Source organism: Nyctibius grandis, chromosome 3, assembly GCF_013368605.1.
Source record: "Nyctibius grandis isolate bNycGra1 chromosome 3, bNycGra1.pri, whole genome shotgun sequence".
Classification (NCBI taxonomy): domain Eukaryota; kingdom Metazoa; phylum Chordata; class Aves; order Nyctibiiformes; family Nyctibiidae; genus Nyctibius; species Nyctibius grandis.
In genome coordinates this window covers 112,452,758-112,474,728 of record NC_090660.1, presented here as the reverse complement: position 1 = coordinate 112,474,728, position 21,971 = coordinate 112,452,758, and the positions used below count along the sequence as shown (strand labels likewise).

The 21,971-nt window shown below is 44.6% G+C and overlaps 1 protein-coding gene across 13 annotated transcripts in view; it reads left to right on the top strand.

Moving 5' to 3' along the window:
- TSNARE1 (t-SNARE domain containing 1) overlaps window positions 1-21,971 on the top strand; it is a 533,773-nt gene that overhangs the window by 64,455 nt on the left and 447,347 nt on the right. The window lies entirely within an intron of this gene.

The following is a 21,971-nucleotide window of genomic DNA, read 5'->3' as shown; positions in this document are numbered from 1 at the left end:
GTGGAATTAAAGTGTCTGTTTCTTCCCCTGCACTTACAACAAGCCTATTGTCAAGCTGTGGGCATTTTTATGATAAAAAAATAACATCATGTATCGACCAAAGCTCAGTTCACTAAAGCAAGTGAAGACCTCCCTTGGCAAATGGCCTGTGGCTGGGGATGTTGTTTTCTCTAGGGATTAGTAAAATTGGCATATCAGTGTATTTTTAAATAACTCCATACCCTCACAGTGCCAGTTAGGGAAAGGATGTTATTTCCATTCTTTCCCTGCCCCTTAAATTGGACCAGGAAAACAGAATCAAAGAATCACAGAATCAGCCAGGTTGGAAGAGGCCTCTGAGATCATCGAGTCCAACCATTGCCCTGACACCACCACGTCAACTAGACCAAGGCACTAAGTGCCATGTCCAGTCTTTTTAAACACCTCCAGAGATGGTGACTCCACCACCTCCCTGGGCAGCCCATTCCAATGTCTAATAACCCTTTCTGAGAAGAAATTCTTCCTAATGTCGAACCTGAACCTCCCCTGGTGAAGCTTGAGGCTATGTCCTCTTGTCCTGTCGCTAGCTGCCTGGGAGAAGAGGCCGACTCCCACTTCACTACAACCTCCCTTCAGGTAGTTGTAGACTGCAATAAGGTCACCTCGGAGCCTCCTCTTCTCCAGGCTAAACACCCCCAGCTCCCTCAGCCGTTCCTCGTAGGTCAGACCCTCCAGACCCTTCACCAGCTTGGTCACCCTCCTCTGGACTCACTCCAACACCTCAACATCTGTCTTGATGTTGAGGGGATACAGATGTGTTAGTGCTTTCCTGGGTCTGAAAAATGCCTATGTTGCCCATTACAGGAGAAACAAGGTTGCAGTTCCAAAAGCATTTGCCATATGTTGCACCCATGTAATAATATAAGTAATGTAAGAGCTTGCAAGAAGAGCTTGAAAATACTCAGAACCCCTCTGGAAGGGGTCTGGAGGTGCTGCTTTCATTGGGTATTTGAGGCAACTTTGGGGTCACATTTTTTCACAGCCCTCTGGGCCTTTACTTGCTGTTGTGTTTTTCCAAGCCACACATTAACTCAATGGAGTCTCAGTGGAGTGAATGTTTCCGTAGAGTCAGCTAGATCTTGTTGGTGGAGTTGGACTTTGTTAGACATGAGGTGTGTCCTGAATAAAGCAGTCTGCAGGACTGGACTCTGGAGAGTTGTCCCCAGTGACTGCTGTCTTCAATCTGAGAGGACTCTGGACTTCAGCTCCATGGGAGTCCTTGGACCTGCCCTCCTCGAACCTCTTCTGTTGAGAAAAGTTGACTGAAGGCAACAGACGCTTCATTATAAGCTTTGACATGCCTACTGGCTGTTATGGTAAATGGATATTTTCCATATGCAAATGGCTTCATGTGTTGTTTTCAGATGTCATCCCAAAGCCATTTTTTGTCTTCTCTCTTTGCTTCCCTAAATAATACTTGAAGGAAGAAATAAATTTGGAGGGTGCTATCATAGCTGGTGTGCAAGGTGCTGTATAAAATAAGGCTGTCTTCGGCAGCATTGCTTGCCTTGTCAGGGCAGCCATTGGTTGGTTTGTTGGCTCCCAACTTCCAAACACGTTCTGGCAATTTGGTCCTTTGGCCAGAGCCACTCTTCTAGTTAATGAAATCTGAGGACTATTACGCTGAAACGCTGTCCTCCACCACCAGTGCTCCCCTTTCTTGCCTTTATTTCTCCTTTGCACGTGTTCTTTCTTCTTAGGACAGGGAGACTTCCCCGTGTCTACAGTGAGGAGAAGTGAAAGCAGTTTGAACAAAGAAGCTCAATGTTGGAAAACTCCACAAGACATGAAAACCTGTTCTTCACAGAATCACAGAATCAACCAGGTTGGAAGAGACCTCTGGGATCATCGAGGCCAACCATTGCCCTGACACCACCCTGTCAACTAGATCATGGCACTAAGTGCCATGTCCAGGCTTTTCTTAAACACATCCAGAGATGGTGACTCCACCACCTCCTTGGGCAGCCCCTTCCAATGTCTTAATAACCCTTTCTGAAAAAAAATTCTTCCTAATGTCCAACCTGAACCTCCCCTGGCAAAGCTTGAGGCTATGTCCTCTTGTCCTATCGCTAGTTGCCCAGGAGAAGAGGCTGACTCCCACTTCACTACAACCTCCCTTCATGTAGTTGTAGACTGCAATAAGGTCACCTCTGAGCCTCCTCTTCTCCAGGCTAAACAACCCCAGCTCCCTCAGGCGTTCCTCAGCTGTTCTTGCACAATGGTGGTTCCCAAATGCTTCTGCTGAACCCCCAGCACATCCTGTTGAGCCACGCTTCCATGATGGATACCCATTGCGCTGTGCTGAACGTTGGAGTCAATGCAGTGGGGGATTTTTACAAGAAGATGGTTGAAATGCTGTTCCTTGGCTGATCTGTGGTTTGCCCAGACCTGCTCTGTAGAGGCTGGTGGCCTTGGCTGAGCTAAGTGGTCTAGTTGGCGTAATTTCTCTTTTCTCTCACAACCACTCTCATGTATGACATCTCTGATAAAGAGCTCAGATTGTCTGTATTTACAGTAAGTGATGTAATCTCTGCTGCTGCTATAGGGTAGCCATAATTAAAAGCCAAACCATGGGAGTTTACTGTCTAAATTAGCAGGTATTTACATATAGTGAGAGAGGAATGGGGGTAGGGGGAGGAGAATCTATAGGCTGATGAGTTATTTGCAATATACTCTAATAATTTTACTCTGTAATCTAATTATAAGAGAACAAGGGGAGGAAAAAAGTTGTGTAGTAATCAGAGGAGCTGACTCATGATATTGAAAGGATAAACAATCTTCTGCGTCAAAAAAAAATTACTTTTGAAATTGCTTTTGAAACTTAGTATTTATAGGACTGAAAACTGATAGACTTTCTATTATGTCATAACTAATCTTGGAGGCAAAGAGCTTCTGACTCTGTCACACTCAGTTAAATCAGATTTGGCAATGCTGTGACAGGGTTTGTAAGCATCTGATGTTAGCCAAGGAGAAGTGCGCTGGCAGAGACCTGTGCTATGAACCCACCTATAATTTTCCCGTGTTTTCCGCAGTAGCATCTCCCTCTAATGAGCATAAAGCAAACTAAATCCCAACTTTAGAAATATCATGACCTGGGTAAAACTAACCTTGACTTTTCTGTCTTTTGTGATTAAGTTCTGTGACTTTTTTGTCTTGTTTCTTGCTGCAGATGTTCTGAGGAAACACTGAGCTTTGGTGTAAAGTACAACCCCGTGTTTGTCTAAAACTGTAGATCTGTTGACTTAAAGTAATTACACCTTTAGTTTAATATATTAAATATATATATATGTGTCAAGCAGACCTTTAGATAACATAATAGCTTTACTGGTGGGTGGCACTTAATCTCATTCCAGAGCAGAGGTGTAAGCTAGGTGTAATTCAAGGTGTGGCACTGGTGAGGCCGCACCTTGAATACTGTGTCCAGTTCTGGGCCCCGCACTTCAAGAAAGATGTTGAGGTGTTGGAGCGAGTCCAGAGGAGGGCGACCAAGCTGGTGAAGGGTCTGGAGGGTCTGACCTATGAGGAACGGCTGAGGGAGCTGGGGTTGTTTAGCCTGGAGAAGAGGAGGCTCAGAGGTGACCTTATTGCAGTCTACAACTACCTGAAGGGAGGTTGTAGTGAAGTGGGAGTCGGCCTCTTCTCCCAGGCAACTAGTGATAGGACAAGAGGACATAGCCTCAAGCTTCACCAGGGGAGGTTCAGGTTGGACATTAGGAAGCATTTCTTCTCAGAAAGGGTTATTAGACATTGGAAGGGGCTGCCCAGGGAGGTGGTGGAGTCACCATCTCTGGATGTGTTTAAGAAAAGCCTGGAGATGGCACTTAGTGCCATGGTCTAGTTGCCATGGTGGTATCAGGGCAATGGTTGGCCTCGATGATCCCAGAGGTCTCTTCCAACCTGGTTGATTCTGTGATTGATTCTGTGATTCTATGGGCTGCTTTGCTTCTAAGTGCCTGTAGTAGTGTGAGCTTTCCAATCCCACTGCTCATATGGAAAACTGGGAGGGTTTGTCCCTTATGGAAAGACGTCAGTGAGCATGTGCGATAGTTAGGAAAAGAGTCTCAGGAGGTTTAGAGGAGAGTATCCACTCTCTTATTTTTCAGTTGACAAGACTTTGGCACTATCATGGATCTTCTTGCTGTTAGTGAATTTTTAAATTTGTGAACTCTCCTTTTCCTGCATGTCCTCAGCTGACATCTTGGATATCTTCTAATTGGGGTTATGATCAAGGTAGAGCTATTCCAGGTTATGCCTTTGTGGTTGCATCTACAGATCCAGATCTTTGTGCTCTTCTTGCTGGATTAGCCCAGCTCACGGGAAATAACTGGGCTGTTAATAGCATTTTAATTCACCAGATTCTTGTTCATCCACTGGTGCTTGGATACGTCCTCACTACTGCCAAGCTGAAAGCATCACTGTTGCAGCATTGAAAAAAATCTGTTGTTGAGGATGTCCTGGTCTGTTCCTGGACCTCTTCCCTGTTTGTGATGGACTTGGGTCCATTCCTTGTTGGCTGTGGGGAACCTTGCTGGTTCTCAGCCTGCAAAGAAGCTCCTTTCCTGACTTAGAAATGCAGCCCTTGCATTAGCTCTTGACCAGACATAGTCTGACGAGGCGTATTAAAAACTACACAGAACTTGAATCAGTTTTTAAATACTATAGCTCCTTGCCAGCCCTGCACTCAGTGTGAGGGAAGCAGCTCTTGGCAGTGGTGGATGAGGGCAGCTGTTCTGCCTGGATGTCTGTTGTGAAGTGCTATTTTATGAGCTCCTTTCCTTTTGGCTAGCGGCAGCGCGTGCTCCATGAGTTTAATTTTGCTCAGCTTCCACGGTGTGTTGAACCTGGTGTCGCTTGGCTCTGTATCGGAGGTGTTTCATCTTTTCCAGCTGAGGAAGAACAGGCTGAGCAAGCTGGTTGGAGGTGCTGAGGGAGATGCTCCGAGCTGGACAGGCAGCTGAAGCCACCACATACAATTGGACACCCAGGCATCTACTCACTGCCTGCGTGAGCCAGGAAGGACTGTCCACCTCTTATTCTTCCCTTCAGACATTGGCACAATGCATAACGGTGTCTTGTTGTCTCTGACTTTCTGCCTGTGTGTATCATAACTTGGCCACTGCTGCCTTGCAGTTGGACACGACATAAATTTATATAGAGGAGGAAAGAACCCAGCTCCTGTGGGAGGTCTAAGGCTGTGGATTTTTCTCTTTCTGAACAAATTTCTGTTTTTCAGGTCTCTAACCATTGTCTGGTCTTCCCTGTGTGCTCAGTAGAGATGTCTGGGCAATAGCCTTGTTTTTCTTGGCTCTTTGCCCAAAGAAATTCATGATCCTCTAGAGTGTCTGCAAAAGAGAAGCTGGAAACTGCTACTCTAAATTTCAGTGCCCAAAAGCTGGAGAAATGTTGTTGTTTTGGGACTGGTGTGATTATGTGCATGCCTGCTTTGATGCATGTATAGTACTGCTGTGACTATTGCCTGTGTGGTCCAGCCTCATCACCTGGGCATGGTGGTGGTGGCACCTGTCCTTAGTGTCCATCATCTCACATGGGTTTAGTCTGCTTTAGTCTGCATTTGCTCTTCCTGTTGGCTTGGGGTATGGTGGTTTGCTGACCCTTTACATGTGGCAGCGCCCATAGCAGGACTGTTTTGGGATATTGGATGATTCTTCATGGTTGGGCATTGCTCTGGCTGTTAGTAGGCTGAGCTGAAGAGAGCTATGTGAAGTGGCAGCCCACAGCTTTGATGTTTTCTCCTACTGGAGCTCCATTTGAGACCTTTCTGTAGGACTTTGGCTCTTCGGGCAAGCTAAGAACTTGCTTGTATAGCTGTGTCCTGCAGCTGTACTCTTAGCTGTAGGGAACAGCTCTTGTTAGGGCACCTTTTGAAATATTCACATTTAATAGCACTTCAAGGCATGACTGAGCTCTGAAATGTCACAGAGAACCTAAACAGTGGAAACAGAGTGCAACATAGCTAAAACTTCTTGGCTTTTGTTCTTATTGAGCTATCTGACTGGTCTGCTTGCTTGGACTGCTGACATCTTCTCTCTTGACTGTCAAATTCAGTGTAGTGGAAATGTTAATCCTGGCTATGGTCACAATGCAAAGAAAGATCTTCTGGTAAAAGCACATACGGAAGCCGTCTTATGAATCTGTTTGGGTCTGAAGAACAAATCTGTACATGATGCTGTCCATGTTTGCTCATGTTATGCCATGAAGTCCCATCCCACCAGGCTGTGGAAGCTGGTTCATGTTGTCTCCTCCATCTACAGGACCTGCACAAGACAACTTCAGAGGATCCTCCTCCTAGTTCGTGTGACAGGGCTCCCGTAGGGATCAAGGGGTTTTTAGTGGTCGTATGTGGTGTGTGGGAAGAATGGCCTGATTTCCTACAACATCTCCAGTCTGGGCTAATCAACATCGCCTTGTTTGGACTTGCCAAAGGCCATAGACCTCTGTGAGCTGTCCCTCAAGAGTTTGGAACATGGAGATGTCCTTTATTGTCCTTTATTTCCAGGCCATAACTGTGTGGGAACTAAGCCATAATCACAATTCCTTGAAGGTTTAAGCAGCTATCTCAGTCTCCTTGACCTTCTGTATGTGCTTTCACCTCTGCCTGGCAGAGTGTTCCCTGCTGAATTGGGGCTCTGTGGTACTACAAGATTTTTTTTATCCTCTTTCAAAACCCCTTCTCCTCTCCTTCTCCCTTGCCTTCCATTTCCAGGACCTTAAAGCTGTTTCTTTTGTGGTGGCTTTCCTGAGAGCTTGGACTCTCCTTTGTTCTCCTTTCAAGTCCAATTCACTCTGGGTAAGGCAGAGCTGGAGGCAAAGTTGCTGTCACTTTCTGAAGTTTGTCCTTTGTGTCCAGGACACGTTTGTAAATGGTGACATTTTGCTGGCTCCATGCTGTATGGTGAGCAGCAGAGCTGTCCTGCCTGCAGGATTGCCCGTGCAAACTCAGCAACATCTTGCTAGACCTGTGCTGGCATCGTTTACCTGTTAAAAGCAGTTAGCGAATTGCTGTGTGCTCTGTAGGGCAGGAGAAAATTCTCAATGCAGAGACACGGATGGCAGAGATTCCTGTGCCAGTGGTGAGTGTGGAGTGTCAAGGAGGGACAAAACCCCAACCAGTGCCTTGCAGTTCTCCAGAGTGGTTTTTCTATTAGTGCAGCTGGTGGGGCTGAAGGAAATATTTTTGGTTATTTAGGTGATTGTCCATTTTGGTGAGATCTGCCATGAGAAGGGGAACAGGGGCCTGGCTTGAAATATCTTCTGTGAGGGCTAACATCTGGAGTGGAACATTTTTCTGTCCCACACATTTTTTATTGCTTTTTGGATGGATAGGCTGAAGGACAAATGGGTCAATGGATACTGTGTGCTCCCAAGTCAGCAGCACTTGGAATAGTACGCTACGTTTGGGTATCTAATTCTGGAATTAAATTCTCCCAGTTCTAGGAGCCACACATGTCACCCCAGTTGGGTGATTAGACATCAAGGGTTATTAGACATTGGAAGGGGCTGCCCAGGGAGGTGGTGGAGTCACCATCTCTGGATGTGTTTAAGAAAAGAGTGGACATGGCACTTAGTACCATGGTCTAGTTGCCATAGTGGTGTCAGGGCAACGGTTGGACTTGATGATCCCAGAGGTCTCTTCCAACCTGGTTGATTCTGTGATTCTGTGATTCTCTGTCTCTTGGGTGATGCTCCAACTGTTCCTTCTATCACAGAGAAGGACACAGCCTATAAAACTGTCCCAGTTGCTCTAGATGGAGCCTGAGCACGTCTGAATAGTGCTCTCCCACCCAGGGAAAGCATGTCAGGTTCATGGTTGCACGATTGATGCGTACATGTGCCGTTGAGCATCTGACCTCTCCTGGTCTTCTGCAGAAATATGTTGTCAGGATTTCCCGCACCCCTCTGTATTTGATGAACAATGTGTGAACTTCAGAAGCATTTGGTTGAATGATAAGATTTACCTCTGAAATGGAGCTTCTGTGTATGAACAAACCTGTGTTGGGGTAGTTGGAAGGAAAGCTCGTAATAACACCAAAGTCTTTGGAACTATGAACCTGCTACCCTCCCCTCACCCCAATTTCTCAAGTGTGACAAGCTTGAAAGCTAGAAACCTCTCTCTGACTGCACAGTAGATGTGACGTGGCAAATATATTTTTGGAAAATGAAGAACAATTGGTATGTTACTGAAGGGAAAATACTACTGATGCTACATTACTGAAGGAAATCCCACTCTTGCTTTTTTTTTCCCCCCACCAGAAGCCACAGAATTTACTACGCTGTTAATGTGCTGAAAGAAAACGATAATAAATTAGTCCCTGTAGCCAATCATACTTGTACTACAGAAATGCTCATATTTATGAGAGTGGTCAAACATACAATCGTGTCCAGGATGTATGCCAGTGTTTACAACAGACCGTAGCGCTATATGATTTATCACAGTGCCCTACATAGCTATAATGTGCGTTGTAATTAGTGTAATGTACCCTGTAATAGCTGTGAAATAAATTCTGCACTGAAGCTTTCAGCCCCAAAACACGGGGTCTAATGCAGATTCCACAAAGATAAAGGGGGAAAAAAAATCATCTAATGTCGTAAAGGCCTACGTAGGGGTGAAGTCTGAAGTACAGGCATACATAATCCATAGGTTTTGAATATGTGGGCAAAATGTCTGTTACCTTTGCACTGGGCACCTCTTTTCCTTCCATGACACAGAGCTTTTCTCTGCCCCGTGGGCTCATTCTTCATGTGCTAACCCAGGTAGCACTGGGAGGTGCTTGTTGATTAATTAATTAGAATCACAGAATCACAGAATCAACCAGGTTGGAAGAGACCTCTGGGATCATCCAGTCCAACCGTTGCCCTGACACCACCCTGTCAACTAGACCATGGCACTAAGTGCCATGTCCACTCTTTTCTTAAACACATCCAGAGATGGTGACTCCACCACCTCCCTGGGCAGCCCCTTCCAATGTCTAATAACCCTTTCTGAAAAGAAATGCTTCCTAATGTCCAACCTGAACCTCCCCTGGTGAAGCTTGAGGCTATGTTCTCTTGTCCTATCGCTAGTTGCCTGGGAGAAGAGGTCGACTCCCACTTCACTACAACCTCCCTTCAGGTAGTTGTAGACTGCAATAAGGTCACCTCTGAGCCTCCTCTTCTCCAGGCTAAACAACCCCAGCTCCCTCAGCTGTTAGCCCACCTCATGTCTTTGCTTGAATCTTCTTGGTGTGACTCTTTTTAGCACTTGGTAGTTTTGGAGAGAGGATGACTGAAGATCATATTTCAAAGCTCTGTGGGCATCTTCTAGTTCCTTATCTCTGTTGCAGCTGGTATTTAAGTGTCCTAAAAGACATCCTTTTCAGGTGGGAGTGGTTCTCCACGTGGACTTCTATAATGTCTTCTGGTGCATTGCTGAATGATGCAGCCAAAATGAGCATTTTTGGTCTTTTACTCTTGGAGGTCCTGCATGAGTGTCAGATACTGATGCTCCCAGTTCATACACAAGGGAACTGGCTCCCAAATGGCTTTCGCTGTGAAGTGGTGTCAAGAAGGACTAAGCTCAGACGTTTGCACTTTGCTTCCTGGCTGAGGTGCCCTCCGAGTGCTTGGGGAAGAAGTTTCCTCGTTGATGTAGGATGGAATTTATTTCATTACTTGCTATCTTTCTATCTAGTATAAAGGCATGCTCCACTTTTTATTTTTATAAGGAGCCTCTATGATTCAGATCCTTTTTAGGACAGAACTTCATTTTTGGAGCTAGTGCTGTGGTTTTTTTTTATTTTTCTTTTTTTCTTCTCTCACTATCTGGCCTTCACTCCATAGATCATGAGTATTTGATTGGGGGTGGAAGAGTCAAATGAAAGCAAATTTATTTTGTCTATCAAACTTCCTCTTTGTAATACTCTTCTCTACGTAAAATATGACACAAAATCAATCTCCCGATTAGCTTTGCCGTTCTGCTTGCGGCAGCTTTTGCTCGATGATCGTTATTTTTCGTTTGGTTGAGTTTTATTCTTTAGTGTGTTTTCAAATACATCATCAAATAACAATACTTGTGAAGGAGGAGATCCTGAGTGCAGACATGAATTCATATGGCCTTTTTCTAACCTTTTGTGATCATGTCGTGCTGCTTTTTTTAGACAGGGATACCAGGAGAAGGAGTTGAGTAACAGTCAAGAATGAAGAGCAAGGATATTATGTTGCAGAATGGGAGGTGGCTTCTATGTTCTTTTTCAAGCAATAAATTTGTGAAAGCTTCTTCCAAATATCCTTCAGTTTGTTCTCCGATTCTGTTAACTTTTCTTTCCCATCCCGCTGCTCTTCTTCCACCTTTTCAGATTCTGTCGCCTTTGTGATGGACTCTGAAAGCAGGTGCATGGTTGTAAGTGAAGTGAACCGAAACATGAATTCTTTAAACTACTGTTCTACTGATGTAATTCATTTTTTCCTGCATGCTTTAATTCAATACAAGTTCTTCCATACTGTAATTTTTAATTTTAATAGACTTTTTGAGAGCCTTTGTATTTCTAGAGTTTCTGATTCGGGGAAAAAAAATAGGGAAAAAAAAAAAGTGAGAAATTCTGACCTGAACTGAGTGAACTAGTCTCTTTTAATATATTTTGTAGTCAAGACTTTGCAGGATGTTCTCATTTCCCCACACATAAGAAGCACTAAATGTTAACTCCATGGTTTGAGGTATTGATCTGTAAAGACTGTGGATATAATTTTTGTTGAGAGAGTATTGGAGAACTGACTAATGGCGAAAGGTGATGAACAGGAGGACTCAGAGCCAAAGTGAGCCCCACCAGCAAGAAGACACAGAAGCCAGTGATTTAACCTGTGCTTGGTTTACTGGAAGGTCATTCTTCACATAAAAGCCCAAAACAGTGAATTTTAAGCTCAAACTCATTGAAGGACCTAAATATGAATCTGAACGTGAGTCAGCATAGTGTCATTGTGCCAGATAAGGTCAACCACGTCCCGTGTTAATAAAAGTAAGGTCCAAGGAAATTATCCTTTTCCTCTGTTTGACACTTGTGACACTGAATTTGGACACAGTGTCCAGTTTTGGATTTCCCTGTACAATAAAGACATTGGTATGTTGAAGCACCTTCAGAGGAGGCCACCAAAGTGTCTGGGAGTTGGATCCCAGGGTGTATGAGGAGGGGTGGTGAGAACTGGGTTTGTTCAGCATGGAGAGGAGAAGATGGCGGAGGGGAGACCTTATTTTTGTCTGCAGCTCACCATGACTGTTTCTGAAGACTGGAGCAGGGACCTGGAAATGTTGTGAGATCTGGGTTCTTGGAGATACTCAAAAATTAACTGGATAAGGCCTGAGCAACTCTAACTAGAGCAACTTTGAGGAGAAGGATAGACACAGAGACTTCTAGCGTTGCTTCCAACCTAAATTATTCTGTGACTCTAGGTTTGTCTTATTTTAGGTGGGAATGTCAGGGTGTTCCTACCCCACGGGGTGAATCTGCAGAGATTTACTCAACGTTCAGTAGGAAATTGCGAGTTTCTAGAACTCCTCTGATGATAACTATGAAACTATTCTTTCAGTTCTTCCCTTAAGCTATTGAAGAGATTTATTTCTTGAACCGCTATTCCCAGACTCTGAGTTTAAATTCTCTTTTGGAAACTGGGTGAAAATGTGGCTGTTGGGGTGATGAGACAGCAGTCAGAAAATGGGTTATCAACACAAGGGAGACATCTTCTGTAGGGTGATCTGGGAACTGATGATGTGCAGTAGCATTGATCCTCTTCACAGAATCAACCAGGTTGGAAGAGACCTCTGGGATCATCGAGTCCAACCGTTGCCCTGACACCACCCTGTCAACTAGACCATGGCACTAAGTGCCATGTCCAGTCTTTTCTTAAACACCTCCAGAGATGGTGACTCCACCACCTCCCTGGGCAGCCCCTTCTAATGTCTAATAACCCTTTCTGAGAAGAAATGCTTCCTAATGTCCAACCTGAACCTCCCCTGGCAAAGCTTGAGGCTGTGTCCTCTTGTCCTATCGCTAGTTGCCCGGGAGAAGAGGCCAACTCCCACTTCACGACAACCTCCCTTCAGGTAGTTGTAGACTGCAATAAGGTCACCTCTGAGCCTCCTCTTCTCCAGGCTAAATAACCCCAGCTCCCTCAACCGTTCCTCGTAGGTCAGACCCTCCAGACCCTTCACCGGCTTGGTCGCCCTCCTCTGGACTCGCTCCAACACCTCTTACTGCAAGAATTTAGCGATCAAATTACATTTAGCACTGCCTTAAGATGTGTCCCGTTGATCTTTTTGGTGAGTGCTGGTTGAATTTGAATTTGTAGGTCTAAAAAGCTTCTCGTGGTGTTTTGTTTGTTTTTTCTTAACATGAAGGGCGATACCAGTTTCTGTAAAATGGCAAGCTAAAATCTTACGAGTTACCAGCTTTTCAAGATGTCTCAGCTCTTGTGGAGATGAACTGCTCTCCTAAAGGTGTTACAACTCACTTCTGAAATTGGAAACCACAAGATTTTCGTACGATTTCTTCCTTCTCCAGCAATGATTAATTACTGCTGCTGTAACCAAATGGACTGAATGACCTGATGTAAATCCAAACACGTGGAGACCTTTGCTCATCTTTAATCATCTGCTGTCCAGTACCGTGGTGGAATAAATTGTTATTGATATTACAAAAGCTACAATTCATCTTCTTGCAACCCAGCCTCATCGCCAATTTTTTTTTCCTTGAGCCATAGTAGTCTCTTTTTATATCTACCAATATTAATGAAGTTAAGTGCATTTGCTGTAGCCATATAGTTACTGCTTGTCACAACTCGACTGCTTGTGTCTGATCAGAGTGGTTTCTATCTCAGATGGCCCAAAATGTGATAAATCTGTGTTTGCTTCCTTTTGCTCTTGAATATTTGATTTTGAAGCATACAATCCTCCTTCCCCTTCTTACATCACTTCACTTGATGCCTTGGAAGAGCTGGTATGAACACGCAGGTATTTTGTCCTGATGAGATATTTGACAGGTCTTTATTAGCCTTTTCAGTGTCATTCTCCTGATGTGAGCTGAGGATCAGAAACTGGGTTATTTTAGGGGACTTATAAGACAAAATATAAGCTGCTTCGGTTCCCTTTCTTCCTCTGTGTAAGCACAGGCTACATTGTGGAAGCCACTGGAATTACATCTCTTAACAATATAGCCTTTCATCTTTTTCAAACTGTAATATATATATAATCCGACTGGTTGGTTTATTACGTTTTTGTAGCTGTCAAATTTTTCCAAAGATTAGACTGGGAGGAAAAATGCCTTCAGAGTGATATCTATGAAGGTGTGAATAGTCTCTGAGGAGAGGCACTGGAAGAGCCACAGCTTGAATTATTGCAAAGCGAACAGTCCAGAGGATGGCAAAATACCCCCTGGGAGCATTAATGTCTGTCTGGGTGACCTGGCTGGAATAGATTAGCTCGTGCTGGGGGTCATCTTCTCCAGATGCAGGTGCTCACAGGATGGATGGGTCCTGCTGGGAGGAGAATTTGCTGTTGCCAATGAGTCACAATGTCTTTAAAATGTGTTTCCTGAAAAACAGCCTAAGCCTAAGCCTAAGCCTAAGCCTAAGCCTAAGCCTAAGCCTAAGCCTAAGCCTAAGCCTAAGCCTAAGCCTAAGCCTAAGCCTAAGCCTAAGCCTAAGCCTAAGCCTAAGCCTAAGCCTAAGCCTAAGCCTCTATGTGCTACTGGACTGCAGGGTGTGTTCCCATGTATTGATGGCTTCTAAACAGTTAATTACTGATATTCCCATGCTTGCTTAAAGGATTTAATTGCTCTCTCTCCCAGGAGACCTTATTGCAGCCTTTCAAAGGAAGCTTATAAGAAACATGGGGACAGACTTTAATAGGGCATGTAGTGATGGGACAAGGGGTAATATGAGGAAAAACTTCTTTACTTTGAGGGTGCCAGAGCACTGTCACAGGCTGCCCGGGGAGGGTGTGGAGTCTCCTTCTCTGGAGATATTCAAAACCCGTGTGGATGTGAACTGCTTTGGCAGGGGGTTAGACGAGATGATCTCCAGAGGTCTCTTTCAACGCCAACCAGTCTGTGATTCTGTAGTGGTTTTAAACTAAAAGAAGGTAGATTCAGACTAGATATAAGGAAGAAATTTTTTACGATGAGGATGGAGAAACACTGGAACAGGTTGCCCAGAGAGGTCGTAGATGCCTCATCCCTGGAAACATTCGAGGTCAGGTTGGACAGGGGAGCAAACTGATATAGTTGAAGATGTCCCTGCTCATTGCAGGAGGGTTGGACTTAAATGACCTTTAAAGGTCCCTTCCAACCCAAACCATTTGATGATTCTATCATTTACCTAGTGCTTCTGTGCAGTCTTAACCTGTTTCTTGGGTAGTCAGCTGAGACAGAGTTTATTTAAAGCTCAGTGTTTTGTAGCAGAGCCGGCATGGGTAGCACATCCTCACCCCTGCCAGGCAAATGAGTTGGTGTGACGGTGAGTTGGCCAATATTTATTCTCTTCCCTAATAGCACATCCTGGATGAGCATCAGTAGGTGCTCTGATAACCTGTTGCTAAAGGTTTACTAATTGCTTAACTACTTTTAAATGTGATTTTCTTTACGCTGAAGGACAGTTCATTTCGAGGTAAGCTGAGCCCCTGAGGGTGTTTCTGGGTCCCTGTTTTCTCATTTGTGTGTTTGAATAGGACTTCTGCAAGGATTTAAGGGATTGTGCAGGTGGTCTTATGAGTACTGGTTCGGGGCCAAAATGGATAGGCCAAATGGTGATTGGTGCAATATCGTTCTTGGAAGCAAGAGCTGATGGTTATTTTTCACACTTCCAAGGCTTTCCTGATGGACATAGAATCACGGAATCACAGAATCAACCAGGTTGGAAGAGACCTCTGGGATCATCGAGTCCAACCATTGCCCTGACACCACCATGTCAACTAGACCATGGCACTAAGTGCCATGTCCAGTCTTTTCTTAAACACATCCAGAGATGGTGACTCCACCACCTCCCTGGGCGTATTCCAATGTCTAATAACCCTTTCTGAGAAGAAATTCTTCCTAATGTCCAACCTGAACCTCCCCTGGCGAAGCTTGAGGCTGTGTCCTCTTGTCCTATCACTAGTTGCCTGGCAGAAGAGGTCGACTCCCACTTCACTACAACCTCCCTTCAGGTAGTTGTAGACTGCAGTAAGGTCACCTCTGAGCCTCCTCTTCTCCAGGCTAAACAACCCCAGCTCCCTCAGCCATTCCTCGTAGGTCAGACCCTCCAGACCCTTCACCAGTTTGGTCACCCTCCTCTGGATTCGCTCCAACACCTCGACATGCTACCCTTAGTTTCTTTTTTGTGCAATCTGTGCGGGCACACTCAGGTTCTGCTTGCCAAAGCCCCCTTCCTGCACAGGTTGACTTTCTTTTTCTATTTGGAGGAGAGAATGTCTTTTCATAGACGATAGGAATGTGGGCAATGAATGCTGCAGCAGAAGATTTGAAAGCTTGTCTCTATAAATGGTAAGGGCAAATTCAGCATTTAAAAAAAATAAATTTAATGGACACTTTGCTGGAGGCTTAAGCTTCATTTGTGTGGTTATAGGAATGCAAGCAAGAAGCCATGTCATTTCTAAAGAGCTCAACAGCCCAGCTTTGCTTTTCCCTAGCAAAACTAAATGTGCTAAACTAGTATATAAAACCTCAGTGTCCGAGACCTCTTTTTCTCTATGCCAGAGAATTTTCTGTTCATTATACATTGCTTCACTTTACCACAAAAGGCTTCCTTTGAATCACGCAAGACCTGATTAATCCGTTATTCCCATATAGACGTGAATCCTGGCTGGATCAACTCTATCACCATAGTTTACGCTAATAAATTGAGCTCCGTGCAGGTTATCGCATGGGGTTCTTCCAGAGACAATCCTTGCCACGTAAAAAGGTTAATTTTGCTTTTTGTGATTATTAAATATCTGGGGCACCATTTGCAAGAGTATGTCCCGAATGCTTTTTGAAACCATGTCTTCCAAAAAAAAATTGTCTAGCTCCCTGCATTATTTGATCTCTTATCTGTTACCTTCGCTGTAGAAAGTGCATTGCTGCATTTCAGTGATAACCTTATTCCTGTATATCTGAAGCAGCATTGCTTTAGGTTTCTGTAGTGCCTTTCATCGTAGCATCTCCAGCAGCTTTGCAAGTGGCTGGAAAGTAGGTCAGTGTTATTCTCGTTTATAATACAGAGGCTGAGGCTTTAGGTTTCTCTGTAACCAAATTTTTGTTGTTTGTGAGTGGCTGCAGACAAGTTGCTGATTTCTTAGCTTCATTTTGCAGTTATGAACCTCCCCCTTCTTTCCCCTGTGCAATTGCAAATCACTTCTGAGACGTTTGAGAAGAGGCCTGCTGTCGTATCAGCTGGTACCTAACTTGCACTTTTGTTTTTTTTTTTTGTTCTTGTTGTTCTCTACAAGATTCCTTCATCTGTGTCTCCAGGAATGCTCAGAACTGCACAGAGTGACCTTATTGCAGTCTACAACTACCTGAAGGGAGGTTGTAGTGAAGTGGGAGTTGGCCTCTTCTCCTGGGCAACTAGCAATAGGACAAGAGGACACAGCCTCAAGCTTTGCCAGGGGAGGTTCAGGTTGGACATTAGGAAGCATTTCTTCTCAGAAAGGGTCATTAGCCATTGGAAGGGGCTGCCCAGGGAGGTGGTGGAGTCACCATCTCTGGATGTGTTTAAGAAAAGCCTGGCCATGGCACTTAGTGCCATGGTCTAGTTGCCATGGTGGTGTCAGGGCAACGGTTGGACTCGATGATCCCAGAGGTCTCTTCCAAACTGGTTGATTCTGTGATTCTGAGTAGGAAGTAGAATGTGAAAAATTATCATCTCAAATGCATCAATTAAACTTGACCTTTCCTTGTGTTTGTTTCTTTCTTTGCATTTCATAATTATTTTTTAAGTTTTTTAAGTTGCCCAGGAGAGGCTGATCCATCGGTTGGAGGCGAAGGAGCAGTCCTGCAGGAGGTTCTGTATTGGTCCCCGTTATAACTCATCCTCTTGTCGAATTCATTGCCTTTACCAAAGTGTTCCAGAAATCATCTTGAATGGTCTTTATCCAGAAGACATCTGCTTCCATTGTGTTCACATCTTGACAAGCCCTTACCCTTTTTCAGTGTTTTGCCTTTAAATTCAGCTGCCTTCCCACATCTCCATACACCCCCTGCCCATCAACCCTCCTCTTTCCCATGCATATTGTAAAGGTCTTCAGCAAAAGTCACCTTTTCCTGGAGATCACCAGTAAAATATTGGAAAATAACCTGTTTATGGCAGATATTATCTCAGCAGGATCAATATTCTTGAATTTCTCTTGAAACTGCAGATACTCTGACCTGTTCCAGAGTACTAGGTGTTTTATTATGGTAATGGATGTTTATAAGGAGGCTTAGGTTTACTTAAAGGTGAGGTCTGTGATGCACTCTGCACCGGTCTCTAAGATGAAGAACTGGAAAAAAAACATTTTGGTGTGTTTAGCCCCTGGCTAGGCAACTACATGGCATTTTGAGGAGTAGCTTTGAATGGTCCTTGAATAGGCAGATAGAGTAAGAAAAACTTCTGTGAAATTTATAGCAGTTTAGACATGATGGAGTTGGTTGGGGTCATTGAATTGCATTTTAAGCTACTTTTATAATAGTTTTGTAGACCGTGTTGGGTGTCTACAAGAACCATCCACAAGAGCATCTACTCCTGTGGCTCTACTCTGCTTCCACCCTTCTTCCACCTACTGTATGACACTAACCACCCAGTTACCCTCAAAAGGAAGGGGAAGAGTGTTTCTACGGGTCCCATGTCTGTATGATAATAGAGATTTTGTTAGATGAAAATACCCAGATGAATTTAGGATGTGGATCGTGCAAACAGCCCACCCATTTCATGCTGTTTCTGAAATACCTGACTCCAAGTCTGGCAACCAGAGAGGATTTACGAGATGGAGTAAGACCAGTCTCACAGGACTAGGGAAGTGATCATCCCTCTGTACTCGGCACTGGTGAGGCTGCATCTCGAATCCTGTGTTCAGTTTTGGGCCCCTCACTACAAGCATGACATTGAGGCGCTGGAGCGCGTCCAGAGAAGGGCAACGAAGCTGATGAAGGGTCTAGAGCACAAGTCCTATGAGGAGCGGCTGAGGGAACTGGGGCTGTTTAGTCTGGAGAAGAGGATGCTCAGGGGAGGCCTTATCACTCTCTACCACTGCATGAAAGGAGGTTGTAGCGAGGTGGGTGTCGGTCTCTCCTCTCAAGTAACAAGTGATAGGACAGGAGGACATGGCCTCAAGTTGCACCAGGGGAGCTTAGATTGGATATCAGGAACAATTTCTTCATGGAAAGGGATATCAAACATTGGAACGGGCTGCCCAGGGAAGTGGTTGAGTCACTGTCCCTGGAGGGATGTAAAAGAAGAGCAGATGAGGTGCTGAGGGACGTGGTTTAGTGGTGGACTTGACAGTCTTAAGTTAATGGTTGGACTTGATGATCTCAAGAGTCTTTTCCAGTCTAAATGATTCTATGATTCGCTGGTTGGACTTTTTATGTGATCTAGAGGAGCTACGTGGAAGCTCTTTGGACTTCTAGATGTCATTAAAATTTCACATTCTAGATTGCTGGGCAGAAAGACTTGGTATCACGGTGTCTTCAGTAAAAGACAAAGTCCATAGGGTGCAGGCTGAAAGACACTGATCTGAAGTAACTTGAAATTAATTGGAAAACATCTAGTGCTCTCAGTAAATTTTGGTATAGGCCTCTGTTGCTTGTAAATAATTATATGTAAATAATTATATCCAACTTGCAGCTAAGTTGGAAAGTTGGGCTCCAAATGCGTTCGTGAGAAGCAATCTGCTTTATTTTCTGGCCAAAAGATATCAACGTCTATTCCATTTTTGGTCCATTTCTGCTGCTTCCAGAAGCAGTGATGATGTGTTGATTCCCAGAACAAGCACTTACTGCAGATTGCAAAGGCGTGATATCTACCGATGCATCAGAATGTCCCTGTTAAGCATGAAAATGTGCTTTGTTGGGATGTGCATGTTAAAATCAGTCTTCTCTCCCGTTTCCCCCAAGATCAAAAAGCTTCATAGAATTACAAAGTCATAAACAACCAGAACTCTGTTCATTAATTGAATGGTAAATAACTAAATCTAGAGAAGTTTCCTTTTCCATGCCAAAGGGTTGTAGTTGCTTTCAGAGTGGGACGTAACAGCAATGTAAATTAATATTGGTAGTTATATGTGACCTGTTTGGAAAGTTAATGCATAAGAATTAGAAGTAGAAGCATCAGACTCTTTTGAGATATGTAGAACCTGCAGTCCTGTCCCTCCTTTGTGTGGAGTTACAGTCCTGGGTGTGAGTAGTTGTCCAGAGTGGTACATCTCTGGGCCCCGCACTTCAAGAAAGATGTTGAGGTGTTGGAGCGAGTCCAGAGGAGGGCAACCAAGCTGGGGAAGGGTCTGGAGGGTCTGACCTCCGAGGAACGGCTGAGGGAGCTGGGGGTGTTTAGCCTGGAGAAGAGGAGGCTCAGAGGTGACCTTATTGCAGTCTACAACTACCTAAAGGGAGGTTGTAGTGGAGTGGGAGTCGGCCTCTTCTCCTAGGCAACTAGCGATAGGACAAGAGGACACAGCCTCAAGCTTCGCCAGGGGAGGTTCAGGTTGGACATTAGGAAGCATTTCTTCTCAGAAAGGGTCATTAGACATTGGAATGGGCTGCCCAGGGAGGTGGTGGAGTCACCATCTCTGGATGTGTTTAAGAAAAGCCTGGACAGGGCACTTAGTTCCATGGTCTAGTTGACATGGTGGTGTCAGGGTAACGGTTGGACTGGATGATCCCAGAGGTCTCTTCCAACCTGGTTGATTCTGTGATTCTGTGATCTCAGCAACAAGTCTAATAAGGATATTTAATGAACGTAATAATATATGTGTGAAGGTCAGCAGTGCTGCACTGGAAAGAATACACATCATGCTGTTTAAAAGGGTTGCAAGATAGGTTGCAAAGTACAAGTCAGATTTATTTATTTGAAAATAATTATCATCCTTGCAGGCAAGAGAAGGTGCCTGCAGAGAGCCCTGTCCATGGCAGACTTGCTGTTTTAAAGACTCTACACTTGTTTTAAATAACGTAATTCCACTCCAAAAAGCTGTAGCTCTTAGGTAGTTCAAAAGTTGATATTTTTTTTTTTTAAAATCAATTAGCAGAATAAAAATGTCACTGCTATATATAGGCTGTAGAAACTCAATGTTAGTTTTCAACAGGATGTTCTTCTAAGAGAACACAGCTAAGGACGGAGCCGCTGAAGGAGGCGGATGGATGCTGAGCTGCCTGTTGGAAATAGCCAAATTCAGCCTTTATTATTTTTCACCATATTACGTCATTGCTCCCCAAACTTCAGTTCCTCTGTCCTTTGTGTGCTGTAGATTGTCACTCGATTTAAATAGCACACTTTTGTGCTTAGGGAAAGGGGGAGGTTGAGAGGTTCCCATTTGAGTTGCTTCAGATTTGTGGGGTTTTTCAGAGCATGAATGCTCAGCCCAGGGATGTCTGTCAAGAGGGAAGAGCTTTTGGTGGCTGAGTATGTAACACTTCTGGTGTAGTATCTTTATTTTTTAATTCCTATTGCAAAAGGCTTGTTCCTCCTGTTAAACACATGTTTTTATGGCAGCACAGCTACCTTCATGTGACAGCATGCAGATAAGCTGTTGAGGTGTTGGAGCGAGTCCAGAGGAGGGCGACCAAGCTGGTGAAGGGTCTGGAGGGTCTGACCTACGAGGAACGGCTGAGGGAGCTGGGGTTGTTTAGCCTGGAGAAGAGGAGGCTCAGAGGTGACCTTATTGCCGTCTACAACTACCTGAAGGGAGGTTGTAGTGGAGTGGGAGTCGGCCTCTTCTCCCAGGCAACTAGCGATAGTACAAGAGGACATAGCCTCAAGCTTCACCAGGGGAGGTTCAAGTTGGACATTAGGAAGAATTTCTTTTCAGCAAGGGTCATTAGACATTGGAATGGGCTGCCCAGGGAGGTGGTGGAGTCACCATCTCTGGATGTGTTTAAGAAAAGCCTGGACATGGCACTTAGTGCCATGGTCTAGTTGACATGGTGGTGTCAGGGCAATAGTTGGACTCGATGATCCCAGAGGTCTCTTCCAACCTGATTGATTCTGTGATTCTGTGAAGCTTGAGGGCAGGTAGTAAATGTTTACTCCAACCAGATACTGCTCTCAGGCCCCCAAAATGTTCTCATCCTGCTAATAATCCACATGTTTTTCTCTCGCTACCCATGAAACATAAACCTCAGCTTTTCCTTGACCCTGGTATTTTCCCATATGTGTATTTGCTTCCCTCCTCCTAACTGCACACCACTTTGCACAGTGTCAAACTTCTATGTGGTACGTAAAATCTTTCTTGCTTGCCTTTAGAGAGGCTGTCCCTTGGTTTGTCTTGCTAGTTGTTGCCTTAAGAAGCAAACCTGGACAGGCAAGGTGCATGCCTGTGGTTGTGGTGATTAGGGACATGGTGTAGTGGTGGACTTGGCAGTGCTAGAATAGCGGTTGGACTCAATGATTTTAAAGGTCCTTTCCAACCAAAACGATTCTGTGATTCTGTGCTTGCACCTTGCTAGGGGATTTGGAAAAGGATGATGGAAAAAGATAGTGGAGTCACCATCTCTTGATGTGTTTAAGAAAAGACTGGACATGGCACTTAGTGCCATGGTCTAGTTGATATGGTGGTGTCAGGGCAATGGTTGGACTCGATGATCCCAGAGGTCTCTTCCAACCTGGTTGATTCTGTGATTCTGTGATATTGGGAGTGAGTTATTCCTGGAAGAGATGGATGGGGGAGGTATACTTATACAGAGAACATAGAAGATCTGGTGATTGTATGGCTGCTGGAA